This window comes from Ambystoma mexicanum, chromosome 2p (assembly GCF_040938575.1).
Source record: "Ambystoma mexicanum isolate Mex_15411 chromosome 2p, UKY_AmexF1_1, whole genome shotgun sequence".
Lineage (NCBI taxonomy): Eukaryota > Metazoa > Chordata > Amphibia > Caudata > Ambystomatidae > Ambystoma > Ambystoma mexicanum.
The window spans coordinates 407,932,555-407,948,682 of NC_090923.1; the positions used below are offsets into that span (position 1 = coordinate 407,932,555).

The 16,128-nt window shown below is 43.7% G+C and overlaps 1 protein-coding gene across 2 annotated transcripts in view; it reads left to right on the forward strand.

Annotated features, from left to right (window-relative positions):
• The window catches only part of CFAP20DC (CFAP20 domain containing), a 2,832,435-nt gene that overhangs the window by 1,895,743 nt on the left and 920,564 nt on the right, over positions 1 to 16,128 (forward strand). The gene's annotated exons all lie outside the window — the stretch shown is intronic.

Sequence of the window (16,128 nt, forward strand, 5' to 3'; positions counted from 1 at the left end):
TAAGGGGTAAACAGACGCCGCCCACATGGGAACCTGGGGCCTCAAACCCCTCCATCACAATAGAACCTATTATAGCGGTTGTCAACCCACCCGTAACACTACCTATAGCAATTCCGTCACAACAAGTACAGCAGTTGCCAATAGCGGCCACAGCTATAAATACAACAGCCTCCACAACTCCAGCAATGGATCCAACAGGTGCCCTAAAAGCATGGACAATGCCAGGCGCAGACAACACAGGCGCGACAGGGACACCCGGCAGCAATACAACTGACATCATATCAATCTGTAATGCGCAATTAGAACAAAAATGAAATCTTTCCAAACAGAGATATTAAATAGATACAAAAGATGCCTGGCATGGAACATAGATACCACAATCAAAGAAGCCATATGGGCCAAAGAATTTATAGAAATCTTTTTCCTAATAGAAGCACAGCGCAAAGGGAAAGACGCTTTTAGAGATTCCAAAAAAATAGAAGAAAAAGCTATTGCCAGGAACGCCCAGGTCGAACAAAACTGGGACAACTGGTTACAGGCCTTTGCCATACTAGCAACAATATATGAAGAAAAATTCCCGATGGATGGTAGGAAGATCTGGGCATACGTAGCACAGAAGGGGAAGACATGGCTTGCATACAACATCAGATTGAGGAGGAGCATGTCAGAAGGACCAGCCATTGAGTGGGATGAAGTCCAGAACGATTTATACACCCCCAACGCTGAACCTCCCCAGGAAGAAGATACCATGCATTCTTCTTCCAAAAATAGCAAACATTTGCAAGTAAGCAAATCCCATGACAATGATAAATCCAAAAAAGGGGAGCAGCCCTTTTGGAGGAACCAGCCTGGGGTGACTAAAAATAATGCTCACAGACAGAACAAACAGCAGGCTGTCAAATCCAACATCCCATGCAGAAATTTTGGGAAAAACCAGTGTACATGGGGCAAAGAATGCTGGTACAAACACGCCTGCACAAACTGCAACGGCGACCATGCAACAAGCAATTGCACCAGACTACCAGCCAAGAAAGATTGATATCCCAATTTTAGGACCAGGACGAACGCCCATCAACCCGGGCAATTTTAGGGACGCTCTAATCAGCTACCGAGACACAGAAACCAGCAGGATAATATTGCAGGGTTTCACCAAAGGGTTTTTCATCCCATTTAAGGGCACTGGGTCACAAAACATCCCGATGAACCTAAAGTCAGACAGGGACAACCCCCAGATAGTAGAAACAAAAATCAAGAAAGAACTGCAACTGGGCAGGGTAGCAGGTCCTTGGGACGCCATGTCTCTAAAGGACTATTTAATATCTCCACTAGGCCTGGTCCCCAAAAAAGAACCCGGAAAAATGAGACTAATCCATCACCTTTCCTACCCAAAAGGCCAGTCTCTAAACAATGGCATCCCACACACAGAATCCGCTGTAACTTACACGCATTTCCAAGAAGCGGTAAGGCTCATACAAGAGTGCGGCGGAAATGCCTTGATGGCTAAGCTAGACATTGAATCTGCTTTCAGACTCTTGCCAGTCCACCCAGAGTCACAACAGTGGCTAGGTTTCACTTTTAACAACACATTCTATGTAGATAGATGCCTTCCCATGGGGTGCGCAGTATCCTGTGCACTATTTGAGCAATTCAGTTCCTTTTTTCAATGAGCTTTCCTAAAACAGAGACCAGGACAGAGTGGTCGACCAGGTCGAATGCTACAGAAAGGTCTAGGAGGAGGAGTAAGGCGGCTTGGCCATTGTCTCCAAGCTGATCGATCTGTGTTCTTCCTAAAACAGAGACCAGGGACAAAAATAGTGCATTACCTAGACGATTTCATGGTCATAGAGCCACCAAACTCTGAGGAATGCGGCCAGGCTTTAACAAAACTGGAGCACATGGCCACTCAATGGGGAATTCCCCTAGCGGGGGAAAAAACCACCAAACCAGACACAAACATAATCTTTCTGGGCATCGAAATAGACTCAGCAAAGGGGCTCTGCAGAATCCCCAAAAAAAAATATCAGAACTCCTGGCTAAAATACAAAACCTGATAAAGAGAGAAAAGGGGACTGTAAAGGAAATACAATCCTTAGCAGGCAGCCTCAATTTCGCATCCAAAATAATACCTCAAGGGAGAATATTTTCCAGAAGCCTGGAGTTCAAAATCAAATCACTCACCAAACCACACTTGCAGATCCGACTAGGCAGAGAGGTGAAACAGGACCTGGAAACATGGGGAAAATTCCTCAGAGATTTCAACGGGTCTTTACTTTGGCGAATGCCTTTAAATACCCGGTCAAACAGAGTCCTATACACCGACGCAGCTGGGAGCAAGGGGTTTGGAGCCATACTAGACTCCGAATTGGTGGCAGGACACTGGCTGAATTCATGGGAAACAGCAGGGTGGACAAGAAACATCACCTTACTACAAATGTTCCCCATCTGGCTAACATTACACATCTGGGGCAGGCGACTAGCGAATACGGAACTTTTGATTTGGTGCAACAACATGGCTGTAGTGGGCTCCATAAACAGAAGGTCTATGAAATGCCCTTTAGTACTAAAAGAATTGCGAGCCATTACAACAGTCACACTACAAGTAAACGTTGTACTCAAAGCGAAGCACATTTCAGGGGCAGATAATAACATTGCTGATGCCTTATCTCACTTCCAGTGGACAAGATTCCGAGAGATAGCACTGCACGCCCAAGAACAGATGACGCCAATACCAGCAGAATGCTGGGCAATAATGGGAAGACAAGAATAACGGCATCAACGCCAACGCCAGAGAGCACAGGCCGGGATGCCCAACGAAAACCAGGCACCTCTAAAACGAGTCCCAACAACACATTGGCATCAACGCCAGCACCAGAGAGTGCAGGCCGGGATGACCAATACAAAGCAGACACCTCTAAAAGAAGTGCCAGCTACACATTGGCATCAACGCCAGCACCAGAGAGCCCAGGCCGGGATGCCCAACAAGAATCAGGCACAACAACAACGGGTGCCAACAACCTCAAAGGCTTCCTAACAGAGATGGCAGAGAGGGCGGTGGCAAGCACCACAGCAACACCGTACAGTAAGTGTTTGCAAACAGTATTCACAGCCACAGGTTTAAACCACGTAGAACTAATAACGATTAAAGATATAGAAGTATTTTTAAAATGGGCCCGGGAACAAGGTTTCAAAAGGGATTAGGCTAAAAGACACTTGGTGGCAATCTCATACTTTACGAAAATACGGGGCGATTCAGACCCCACCCAGAACACCCTCATTTCTTATGCAATGAAGGGATGGGGCAGATTATAGGGGCCGCAAGTGGACACCCACAGACCCCTTGATTTCACCAAACTGGTACAGATAGCAAGCCATTTGGAAGCCATATGTTGGCACCCTTACGAGATAATGTTATTTAAAACAGCCTTTTTTCCTAGCCTACTTCGGGGCTTTCCGGGTAGGCTAACTCATTGCTTCCAGCACTAAGGCCACAAACGGCCTGGGCGGCATGGAAATCAGGGTGAGACAGGAGAGTGTTTAATATAGAAATGCAACAGTCGAAAACGGGTGCAAAAAGAACCATCAATATTTGTTGCATCGATGAGGCAACAAGCTGCCCGTTGTGCATCACCAACCTCTATTACGCACAACGACCTAAAGTGTGGGGGAGTTTTTTAATCCACAAGGATGCATCGGCCCTTAGCCGCTACCATTTTAAAGGAGTGCTGATGAAAGCAATCAGCAGAGCAGGGTGGGATCCCAAACATTTCGGCACTCATTCCTTCAGGAAAGGTGCCGCCACCGCAGCATGGCAAGGAGGTTTAGCACCGCAACTACTAAAAAACATAGGGGGATGGAAGTCAGACTGTTATAAAAGATATATCAGACCGCAATCGATATAGCCATCCGCCCTAATAATTTGTCTTGCTTTTCCCTCCCTCCCACCACCACAGAAACAACAGGCGAATTGAGGACCACACTCCGATCAGCATGGATAGTTGGCCACTCATTCGTTTTCAGGACAGGCAGATGGGCAGAAGAGACTAAAGAGGGGCCACCTTTCAGAAACACCATTACTTCATGGTGAGGATACAGAGGCCTACGTTGGGCGGACGTCCACAAAACATTAGCAGAACTGGTGGCTTACAGGGACCCACCAGAATTCCTGATCATACATCTAGGGGGCAACGACCTAGTCAACACAGCTAGACGCACCCTATGCGAAGAAATGTGCTCCTCCCTAGCAGGCATTTCGCACAACTGGAGGGGTACTGAAATATATTTCTCAGCCATCTTACCAAGAAAGAAATAGCTATGGGCCAACTGCTACAAATCTATAGACATATGTAGAAGAAAACTGAACAGGACTATAGAGAGATTCTGTATGACTAGAGGACTGGGTTTCATAAAACACCCAGCCATTACACTAGGCAACCCAGACCTTTTTCTCGACGACGGCACCTGTCTAGCCAGGGCATGGAGCATTTCTTTCAGGAAATCAATACAACACTTGCTCACAGGGGCTGTCTCTAGGGCATACTCTTGGGGGAACACGGTCAGCCGGCAACCTGCCTGTGTGTGGCGGCACTGGTCCGAGGGGGTAACCTCAGGACCCGGTGCTCAAAAGTATGATACCATCATGATATGAGATATTGTTATTGTCATAACCCATATCTGTACAATAAAATCCTACGGCCTTTTAATTGCCAACACTTGAAACAAGTTGTGAGCCTATCATTATGGGTGAGGGTTTGGGGTTCGGCCATTACTAATGCATGCATTTGGGTTCAGCAGTTATGGAGCCAGTGGAAAAGGAAGCGTTGATTAACTTCGTGATGAAAGGGGAGAGGTCACGGGCAGCCTCCTTAATGAGCTGAGAAGGGCACAGATCTCCCTGACAGTTGGAGGGTTTCATTGACAGGATAATTTTTTCTACTTCAAGTGTGGTGACTTTAGAGAAGTTGAAGCGGGTGGTTTCCAGTCAGTGGGCTTCTCAGTCGGTTTGGAAGGGAGGGGGTCATTCAAGGAGGCTTTTTTACAGGAGATTTTGTTTTGTAGGGTAGCAATCTTGTTAGCTAAGGCATTTTGGATTTCTGAGCACCAATTTATCTTCAGTACAAGTATCAGGTAGTGCTAAAGGGGTTTCTACTTCTTTAAGGATGGAGAATAATTCCTTCATGTTTGATTTGGCTTGGGATATACGGGAGTCGAAGGAGGTTCATTTTGCTAGGCAGATTTCTTTTTTGTAGAGGACTGCGAGTTTGGTAAATTTGAGTTTACTAGCTGCTGAAGGGAGTGGCCTCGCAGTTTTTTTTTTGCTGCCTTACGTTTTTAAGGAATGGTGTATACCATTTGTTCAGGTGCATTTTGGGCTTACTTGGTCTGAGTTTGAGGGGGGCGATTAGGTCAAGCGAGGTGGACATGATTTTATTGTATTCTTCGACCAAAGTCTCAAGATCCGAATTGTCAGGGAGTGTGTTGAGTGTGGGGAGTAGGTTCGGGATATGTCTCTCCACAGTGATACTCTTTTTATTTCTCGTGAGTGTAGGTGGAGCCCTGCTGATCGGCAAGGGTGGGGGTCGGATAGTGGAAAGCATGAACGATACCAGATGGTGGTCAGTCCAGGATAGCGGTGAGATGTCAGTGATATTAGCTAGACAGTTGTAGTCAGCCACCCAATCGAGTATTCTGCCTTTAGCATGTCTAGGTTCCATACTTCTTTGGGTAAATCCTAATTCAGAAAGGGTCTTAAGCGTAGTGCTGGCAAACTGGTCTTCCGGGTCGTTGTAGCGAGTACTTGAGTGGAACTTTTAAGGTTGCTGGATAAAATGTTGTTAATGTCCTCATCAAATGTGCCTATTGGGCCTGGAGGGCGGTAGATCAAGTTGGATGTTGAGGGTTTGGGCATTAGTAAGTTGAACTTTAACTGAGAGTAGTTCGCATGAGAGGACGTTGATAGGGGTTGCTAATCTCATGGTAAGACTACATTTGTGGATAATAGCAACACCGCCTCCTCTGGAGTTGGGTCTGTCTTGTCTCAAGATGGAATAATTATCTGGGACTGCAAGCATGAGCATGGGGCCTGCTGCAACAACGCATTTCTATCTGCAGTTTTGACATAAGGTCTCACTTGCAAGTGCCTTTGTTCATGATAAATGGTCAAATCTAGATAGATGACTTCACTAGCACTCATGGAAGCAGTGAATTTCAAGTACCTATTTTGGCTAGTAAGCCATGCTAGAAAATGATTGACTCCATCTATGCTCCCGTCCCATACTACAAATACATTGTCAATATATCTTAGCCATCTAATTAATTTGTCTTTGTGGGGATTGAAGTCAGCGTACACAACAGTTAGTTCAAACATGTCAACATACAGGTTCGCCACATTGGGGGCCATGGCTGCACCCATGCAAATACATTCCACCTGGACATAGTATTGAACCATGAATTGAAAGAAATTATTCGTCAACGCCACCTCTGCACATCACAGTATAAAGGAATGACTTGCTGGATGGTCGTTGCCTCGCTTAAGTAAGGTTTCTTCTACTACTTCTAAAGTAACCCGTTGGGGTATGTTAGAAAACAATGATTGTATGTCTAGGCACATGAGTAGATTATGCGCTGGGTTGAAGTCAGGGCCCTCTATTTTAAAAATGACCTCTAGAGTATCCTGTACAAATCTTTTCATTTTCGAGATGAAAGGTCTTAAATAGTAATCGATAAATTTGGATAATGGTTCGAATTAACATCCGACACAATGGGTCTGCCCGGGTTTTTTTCAAGATCTTTATGAATTGTTGGCAGTTTATGGAATACAGGTATTCTAGCCTTTGCTCCTACCAAGGTACTCCCCCTCTTGCTTGCTGATTAACTGCATTTCTACTGCTTTTTGTACTTGGCTCCTTATGATCTTCAGTAGACTCCCACTGGGGTCCTGGTGTATCTTTCAGTAGCTAATTTCATCTGACAGAAACCTCAAGTATTCATTAATATAGTCCTGTCTACTCAGAATAACAATAGCTCCCTTTTGTCTGCTTGGCGGATAGGGAGTGCAAGAATACAGCAATAGCGAAAAGGTAGTGCTTAAGGGTGTTCAATTAGTATTCCTCTGAGCCACTATAAATCATAAAGTCATGTAATTTTGTAAAGTAGCAAAACAAGTTCCTCTTTTTTGTCCAGAGCACAGTAACAAAACTCAAGTCATTAACTTGTATTTTTATGGGATTTCATGTGTTCTTGCAGCACCTGGTAATGTAATGGTATTAATCTCCTTCGAAATTTGTAAATCCGAAAGCCAAGCACTAGCTCCCGTAGCAAGCTTGCAAGTTCTGCAATGACTGAGGGAAGTAGAGAATGCTTCTCTGGTGAGTAAGGTGATCTGGCACCGTCCAGCGATGTATCTTTCAGTGCAGGAGTGTAAGTAAGGCATGGTATCATACAGCAAGTTCGAGAGTGTTTATTTAACTTCAATTTGGTCTGAAAAACACCTATCTAATCCTAAATCTAAAGATGGGAGCAAACTATGACCATCAAATAATAATAACACAGTCCTAGTCGAGTCTGTCAAAATAAAAGGGCCTATACTAAAAAACCTCTAATGCCAATCCTTACTTCTAAATACAAATAGTGTGGGAAACAATGTTATGCAAAAGAAAAATGTAAAAGAAATTATATGTTCGGATATTCAGGCCGTTGGCTTCCCTTCCCCACGTTTTAAGCATGGGACAAGGCGGCACGCTCAAGCTTAGCACACCCTTTGGCTTCTTTAGCCCGAGGATGCAGTTCAAAACTTCAACATAAGGGCCTTCTGTGCCAAAGTCTCTTTGCCATTCAAAGTCTGTTATTTCAGAGGGCCTGATGCAACATGACAAATATTAAAGTTCCTTTCTTCTTAGGATTTCACAAATACAATTTCTTGGATGCTTTCCTGTTCCCTCTGTCAGGCTCAGACCTACTTTGACACAAAATCTTGAATTTCAATTGATCTCCCTCCGCTGGGCTGGGACCAAATTTCTCTACTTCATCAAAATAGAAGACTTTCAAATGTGCGTGGGGTTTTGCTTGACAAGTTACAGGACCACTTCGATTCACAATTACTTGTTCTCTTCTTGACCTTTTTCTCACTTTCACTTTTATCACTTCTCAGCTGGATACCTTAGAGAGACCTTCGATTGAACACCCACGCGGTGCCGGACCACTCTGTCAAAGGTGTTGTATCTAGTTTTTCAAGTTCATTCACTCATCAGCAGTTCAACTTTACTTGCGTCTCTTATCACACGCGTTTTAATGATGTTCGTTCCAGCACCCACCATACAATGTTGCTGCTTGCAACCTTGGCTTCAACACAGAACAGTCTTGTATCGGTCCCCCCAACTCACTAGCTGTGTTGATTTCATTGATGCTGCGTTGTTCGTTGAGCCAAGGACGGTACCACAGCGGCTGGTGATTCTCCCCACCTTGATTATTGATGCGGGAGAGCCTTGGGTATCTCCGACACACAATGCATGATTCTTCAGCCTGCTTTCCTGGTCTTACGCTTTCTATTGTTGAGGTTTCTGGAAAGTATAGGTTCCTTGTCAAAAAGGTCAAGGGAACTTCCCTCCTTGTGATCCCCTTCTGTTTTGCCATCTTTCCTCTCTCGTTCAGTTGCTGTCTCAAAACTGCTGTTTCCTCATGTGCTTCATGTGCTTTACCTCACTCGGAGTGTGCTCTTGTGCTCCGCCTTTTATGCATATGGGAAAGCTTAATGGAAGTAAGGTGTATGTGATGGTCAGTAATTGCCTGACCATTGTATTGGGACACATCAGGTATACTACTCGGGTGGTCTGTTTTATCTCATAGCGGGCTGTCCGTGAGAAAGTGTTCATGTTGTAAAAGGAGGGGGTGAGGGGTGGAGTTCCTAAATATCCTACCAGGTAGGATGGTATAAAGGTCTTACAGGGAATGGGATGCTGCGTTTTACCATCCAGTGTCCCACTCCCACTTCCTGAAGACCCCTCACCCAGGTGATCCTCCCTCACTGGTCCACCACCAGGAACTGGATGCAAACGCGATGGCCGTATCCTGGCCACCTGGATGACAGATCCCTGGGGACTAGTGGGTGAGACACCTTCTGGTTTCACACAGGAAGGAGAATCAAATATTAAATCGGGTGAGGCCTTCTTAGGACCATCAGAACTGAAGGGAACTTCAGCCTCCCTCTTTCTCTCAAAAGGAGCTTGTAATATTAGAACTGACCTAAGAAAAGCATGAGATGACCAAAAGCAAGCCTGCTTTAAGGGTTCCAGCTTCTGGTGGAGAGAACCTTCCAACATCAGGCAAGGGGTGATAGCTGCAGCCAACAGGCATACAGGAAGTGTCAAGGCAGACCAGTGAAAATCAAGATGGCTGCTTATCCTCTTCTAGGGGAACACCCAAAAAGACTGAAGAGAAAAGACTGTATCTCATATTTGACAGAATTTACGCTATCTGAAAATCCCATTTGGCCTAAAAATTCAAACACATATGCAAGATAAACCATTACAGTGAGGAAGGGCAGCGAGGGCTATGGGGGTGTCCTCTGCACCCTTCTTTACTGTAATGTGAGCAGGGGTTGCTTGGACGTCCACCCGTCCTGTCTAAATAAAGTTTTACAAAAGAAAAAGAAAAGCGGACGCTACTGCGCTGGTTCCCAGGGTACTTGCGCCTTGAAACACGTGTGTATAGGCGCGTTATAAATGTCATATCATATCATATACACAAATGAAGGGAACCAGCATTGCAGAGGGATGCTGGAGATGGCGGCACACAAGGAGGTGCACTGCCCACAGGTAAGTAAAGGAGTGGGGGAAAGGGGATAGTCTGAAATGTTCAGGGGGAGAGCAAACAGAAAGTTATTTTTGGTATAATAACATTTTTTTTTTTTTTATTTAATTAAAGTGTTTATTGGTTAATTAAAACCTTATACACTACAGAAAAATATTATATCAACCAAACTCAAATACATATATTATACATACAAAAAGCATACATCATATTACTCGCTTTCAAATATAAAAATATAAAAAATATAAAAATATAAAAAGCTCCCCCGATATAAACCTTAATCTCTCCATCATAAATAGCTGACCAAAATTGGTCAGTTTCAATCCTTTGCATGTCCTCTACAAAATGTGCATACCCTTTAAAATAACATTCCCTTAGTTTGGTGCATGAAGTTAAAATATGTCTTGCTGTCTCCACCTCTATATTACAATTCCTGCACAATCTTTCTGTACGGGGAATATTTGTTCTTGCCCCGATAATATCATTACACGGGAGAGTGTTCAAACGTAGCTGCAAGATAAATCTTCTCAGAGCTCTGCTTCCCGTGTTTAGCAGATATTGTCTTGGGATGGCAGGTTTGAGGCCTTGGAGAGCATAAACAGAGTATCTAGACTTATTATAGAGATAAGATTGATTTTCACATAGATCCCAAATAAAAGCCTTATCTTTAAGACTTTTCTTAGTACACATTCTGTTATCTTTTTCCATGCATTCATTATAGCCAAGGGCTTCTAGAAAAGACAGAACTGTTTTTTGAAGGTTAAGCATATAGGAATTCTTAAATCTGCCTTCACTTTTATTTTGTCTTATAAGGTTAAGCAGGCTTCCTTCATCCCCATCCCCTGAGATAATTCTAAAATAGAGTTTGCAACATTCGATTTTCCACAGAGTCGAGAGGGATATGAGGCCCAGTTCACATCTTATAGCTTGTATTGGTACTGAGTTAGGGAGTCCTAGGGCTGGTCTCCAGATCTTCCCTTCAAGTAAGTGTAGTTTACTCAGATATTTACTTTCTACTGTTTCCAGTGCATACAGAATACCAGGTATAATGCAGCTTTTGTATATCTCAAGTAAACCTTCAATTGAGTGGCCGCCTTTACTAGTCATATATTTCCTTATGACTTTCCATTTCTTTAGTACTTTTAGATTTACCGCCTCCTGGAAAAAATGTATACAGGGATTGCTCAGAATGGGCATCCCCAAATATGGATAGGCATCAACAACCTCCAATTTAATAGAATTTATCTGCCATCTTGAGGAAAGTTTTTTCTTTTCTAACTTTGTGGCTCCGAATACCATTACCTTAGTCTTATTAATGTTAATACTAAGGTTATTCGCTTCAGAGTAAGCTAGTAGGCCATTCAACATTCTTTGTAGCCCTATCGGAGTCTTATCCAAGAGGACGGTGTCATCTGCATACATAAGGCCACATATGGGTTTCCCCGCCACTATTGGTGGAAAGCTATTTATGGTGGTGAAGCTTTCCCACATATCTGAGACATACAAGTTATACAATATAGGCGATGTAACACATCCCTGCTTCAGTCCAGTATTCGTAGCGATCTCAGGTGATAACATCCCTCCTTTACCCAGGCATATGGAAACAGTAGTTTCCCTATACATTTCTTCCAAGAAATGCAGAATGTTGGGACAGATCTTTTTCTCTCTTAGTTTCTTCCACAAAAGCCCCCTATTAACACTGTCAAAGGCTTTCGAATAATCAATGAAACACACATATAATTTTTCCCCCTTATCCTTAGCCCCTGCTATAATGTGTTTCAACATTATTATATTATCGAGGGTGCTATATCCTTTGCGGAAGCCAGTTTGTGGAGCAGACAGAAGCCCCTTTTCCTCTATCCAGTTATTTAAGCTGTCAACTAGCAATGAGCAGAAGATCTTACAGCTGCTGTCTGCCATAGCCAGTAATCTATAATTATCGGGCAATTTTCTGTCCCCTTTTTTAAAAATAGGGACTACTATAGCTTTCCTCCAGCTATCCGGTATGCGGCCTGTTTCCCATATAGCGGAAAATAGCTGGTGCAGAGTCGCTGCCCATTTCATGGGATTTTGTTTTATGACAGCATTAGCTAACCCGTCTGGGCCGGGGGCACGAGATGCTTTCATTTTAGAGATCATTTTAATTATATCCCGAATACCAAAGGGAAATATATTATAGCTATATGGATTTATACCAGTAGGGATAGCAGACATATAACTAGTCTTGAAGTAGAGATCAGTAATATACTGTTTCCAGGCCTCCTGGCTCACATTAGTAATAACATATAGTCTTTTCTCCCTCTAACATTTCAGCTTCGTACAAATCACTGTAAATCTTATAGTCGATGTCTAATCAATCCCACCATTGGGAACTTGAATGGAGGAAGTTGTTGCAGCCAATCACAGTAGAGCATTCCCCTAGAGTCACTGCTGCAGCCTGTTTTCTTGAAACCAACCTAGGAGAGAGGCCAAGCCACTATTTCTCTAATTTCTTCACTATAAAAGTAGCTGCCAACCCAGTCAGTTTGTGGGGTTCTGGGGAGGAGTACAGACAGTGTTTGTAGAGTGTTAGTGAAAGAGCAGAAGGAACTGTGCATGACAGAAAGGAGGAGGCTGGAGGACAAGAGTGTGGTGGATGATTAGTAACACGTGAAAGAGGTGGAGAGAGAGCTAGTGTGCAGTAGAAGGAAGTTGAGGTTAAAGGAAAAAGTATTGCAGGGGAAGGAGTAACATCATTACGTTTGGAGGAGGTTAAGGAGAGAGACAAACAGGAGGATGTATTAGCATGAAGATAGTTGTTGGAGGCTGGCGGAAGAGAAGGACAGGAGGAGGGATTACTATCTGGAGAGAAATACACTCAAATGAGGACATTGGGAAAGTTAGAGAGGATGTGGGAAACTTATCAGTTAAGCTTTTGGACTCTAAGGAGGAGGTGGGAGAGCTGCTTGGGGAGGTTGAAGACTTTAAGAAGGAAGTTGGAGAATTTAGAGAGGGGGTGGCAGTATTGTCAGAGGGGGGTTGCAGTCAGGGAGAAGGTCATGAGATTGTTGGAGGAGGTAGGAAGCCTTAAAAAGGAATTTGGAGAAAAGCAGAAATGAGGTGTGTGACATCAGGGAGGTAGAAAGAGTTGGATGAACAGAGATTTGTTGGTTGAGGTGTGAAGTTTTCAAAAAAAGCCAAAGTGGAGGGCAAAAAGCATCAGCGGGTTGAAACCCAGAAGGAGAAGGCGAGGGACTGGGTTAGGGTTGAATCCCCAACCTGAAGGGGAGAAGTCCCTCATGGGAGGATTTATGCGCTTGTGGCATAGTGACAAGGATCATGAAAAAATAGGTTGTTCCCTCTTTTTTGTTATCGGGGGCTTTCCATAAACCAGGGAATTCTCATATTAAGAAGAGTAAAATAATAATTACCATGTGACAGAAGTTACACGGTGGAAGGAAGCAGGAAATGTTTCTTGAACTTGTCAACTGCAAAGTGTACCTCTGTGTAGTTCTCCAAGAAGGAAATAGTTCACTCAATAGACCCTGCTATTCAGGCTATTGATGAGTAGTGCTGTCGAGTCTCTGTATTTAGAGATCATCGAGTGTTGGTCTATGAGTACCCACTATCGATCCTGATAGGAATTACAAAGAAGTCAAAAAGCAATGAGAAAGAAGAAGGAATTAATCCATGTGTTTGATATACTTCACCTAACAAGGTTTTGAAAAAAGTTTAAACATAAAAATGCAAATCATAATTGATTTAAAGATCATCATTAAACTGACATAAAAACAACCATCATGAATGTTAAACAATCAGTTGTGTCACTTTATACAAACGTAAGTGTACAGTGCTCAATATAAACTCAAATAAACGTGAAGGTTTTATATTCTGGTAAAAAGGAGAAAAAAGTAAATAAACAATTTGAGAACAAATATGTGTTGTTTCGACTTATCTTTGAACCATAAAGGATGAAAAAAGAGGGCATAGAAAAAGTATGAAGAAGCTCATTTGCAGTATTACTTTGTATCCGCTTTTGTGTGCAATTCAGATTTGAACACCTGCCACGAGTATGGGCTATTTGTCAGTGAACAAATAGAGTCCAGGGTCTTTGTTGACACTGGAGAGATTAGGGTCTTCCTACTACCCTTGGTGCAAACTGTAATTAAGAAATACATGTTGTGTCAGGGTCTTATTATTTAAATATTTTCATAGCCAATCTTTTCTTAGCCAACGTGGAAAGATCTGGCTTGACAAGATCTCAAGTTGGGGAATCAATCCAATTGTGATAGTTCCCTGTAAACTTCACGTTTTGGCGGTCTCAGGCTACTCAAATGCCGCCTTCGTCAGGGCTCCATGTCGAAGACCCTGTGAACAAATATGTATATTATATAAGTAGTGCATACTTCCTGGAGTGCCTGGGCGACCAAAGCACTTGAAGAAAATTGGTTATATGTAACCATCTCTGGGTGCCGGTAGTGCACTTACCTACCGTAACTTGATTCCAATTCCTGAATCTGGTGCCATGTGGAACAGCACATGTGGCTATGGTGGTCCCATTGTAGAATTATTCCATGGGGATTGCAATGGAGGGGGCCTGTCGGTGCTGTTGCTCTTCACGTGTTGGAGGCCTCGTGGGGTCCTGCCTTGAATCCTGTGTATGTTCCTATAAGGACATATGTAAGATAAATGATTGGAGCTAGATGGGGTGTGTGAAATAAGGAAAGGTCATATATCACAACATCCAGACATAGAAGGTAACTACCTCTATGGGCAACTAGTACTGTATGGGTAAAAGAGAATTAGAATTAGTAACTGCAGAATAGAAATCTCCACGGGTATTGACTTTTTACCTGTGATTTCTCGTGAAAGGCTTGCTGTTGTTCTGCTTATCGCTTCAGCTAATGGCCCCTTGGGTTGTCACCGTACTAATCCCTCTGTCCTTTAAGGAGAGGAATAACCAGGGGCCATGATTAAAAGAATGCGGGGGGAGCTACCAGAATGCGGGCAAGAGCTGCCTGTCTAATTGTCTCATGTTATGTGCTAACGCTGTCCACTGTTGTGTGCTGCTTGATACTATCGTAGTCAATTCAGCCCAATCCGGTTTGTGATGTGAATATACCCTGTAGGGAGAGGGTACCCTTGATGTGCCTATCGGGTACAACTCGGGTCCTAGGTGCTCACCTCTCTTGTCCAGTGTTGTGCTCGCTGACAGCAACCAGCGTTCTGTCAGCAGAGAGACCGCGAACGGCACGCGTGAGTTTACGGCATGTTTATATCTGGTTGTCACGGCAACCTCTATTCTAGCGTATGGCTAGCACTGGATTGCGGAGTGAAAGTAGGGACAGTCTCTCTGGGGGTGCCCTCAGTGTTCCTGTATAGGCAGGGGCAGCAATCTCAGCGGGGTACCCTTAATGTGTCCATTGTGTAGTGCCACGACCAGGAACACTCACCTGGTTTGTCATGTGTCCCGGTCTTTGTGGGCAGCCGGCGTGGAAACGGCTGTGATCGGAAGGAGGGTGTGCATACTTTCAGTATGTATAAATCCTGTTGTCATGGCAACCACTCGAATGGCATGCGAGTGGGTGTTACTTGTGTAATGCCGGTATTCATAATCTTCTTCATGTATTGATAATGAGTCCGAATGTCTGATTGTGCCAAAAAAATATCCTAGTCAAGAAGTATGTCCAGGCAGTTTTTGGTTGCTGTTGCAGTGGCGCTGTGATGTTGGCAGTTGGAGAATTTAAGGAGGAGGTGGCAGTATTGTCAGGGGGGGGGGTTGTAGTCAGGCAGAAGATCATGAGATTGTTGTAGGAGGTAGGAAGCCTTAAAAAGGAATTTGGAGAAAAGCAGAAATGAGGTGTGTGACATCAGGGAGGTAGAAAGAGTTGGATGAACAGAGATTTGTTGGTTGAGTTGTGAAGTTTTTTTAAAAAGCCAGAGTGGAGGGCAAAAAGCATCAGCAGGTTAAAACACAGAATGAGAAGGCAAGGGACTGGGTTAGGTTTGAACCCCCAATCTGAAGGGAAGAAGTCCCTCGTGGGAGGATTTATGCATTTATGCGCTTGTGGCTTGGTGAGAAGGAGCATGAAAAAATGAGTGGTTCCCTTTTTTTTATCAGGGGTTTACCATATACCAGGGAGTTCTAATATTAAGAAGAGTAAAATAATAAGCGCGATGCAATAGAAGTTACATGGTGGAAGGAAGCAGGAAATGTTTCTTGAACATGCTAAAGCATGACAGATTGAAACAGTCATGCTGATTAAGGAATACTGTTAAATAAGCAGAGTTTCTAAATCGAAAGTACCACAGTATTAACAAATGTGGTTCACGAAAAACCACGAG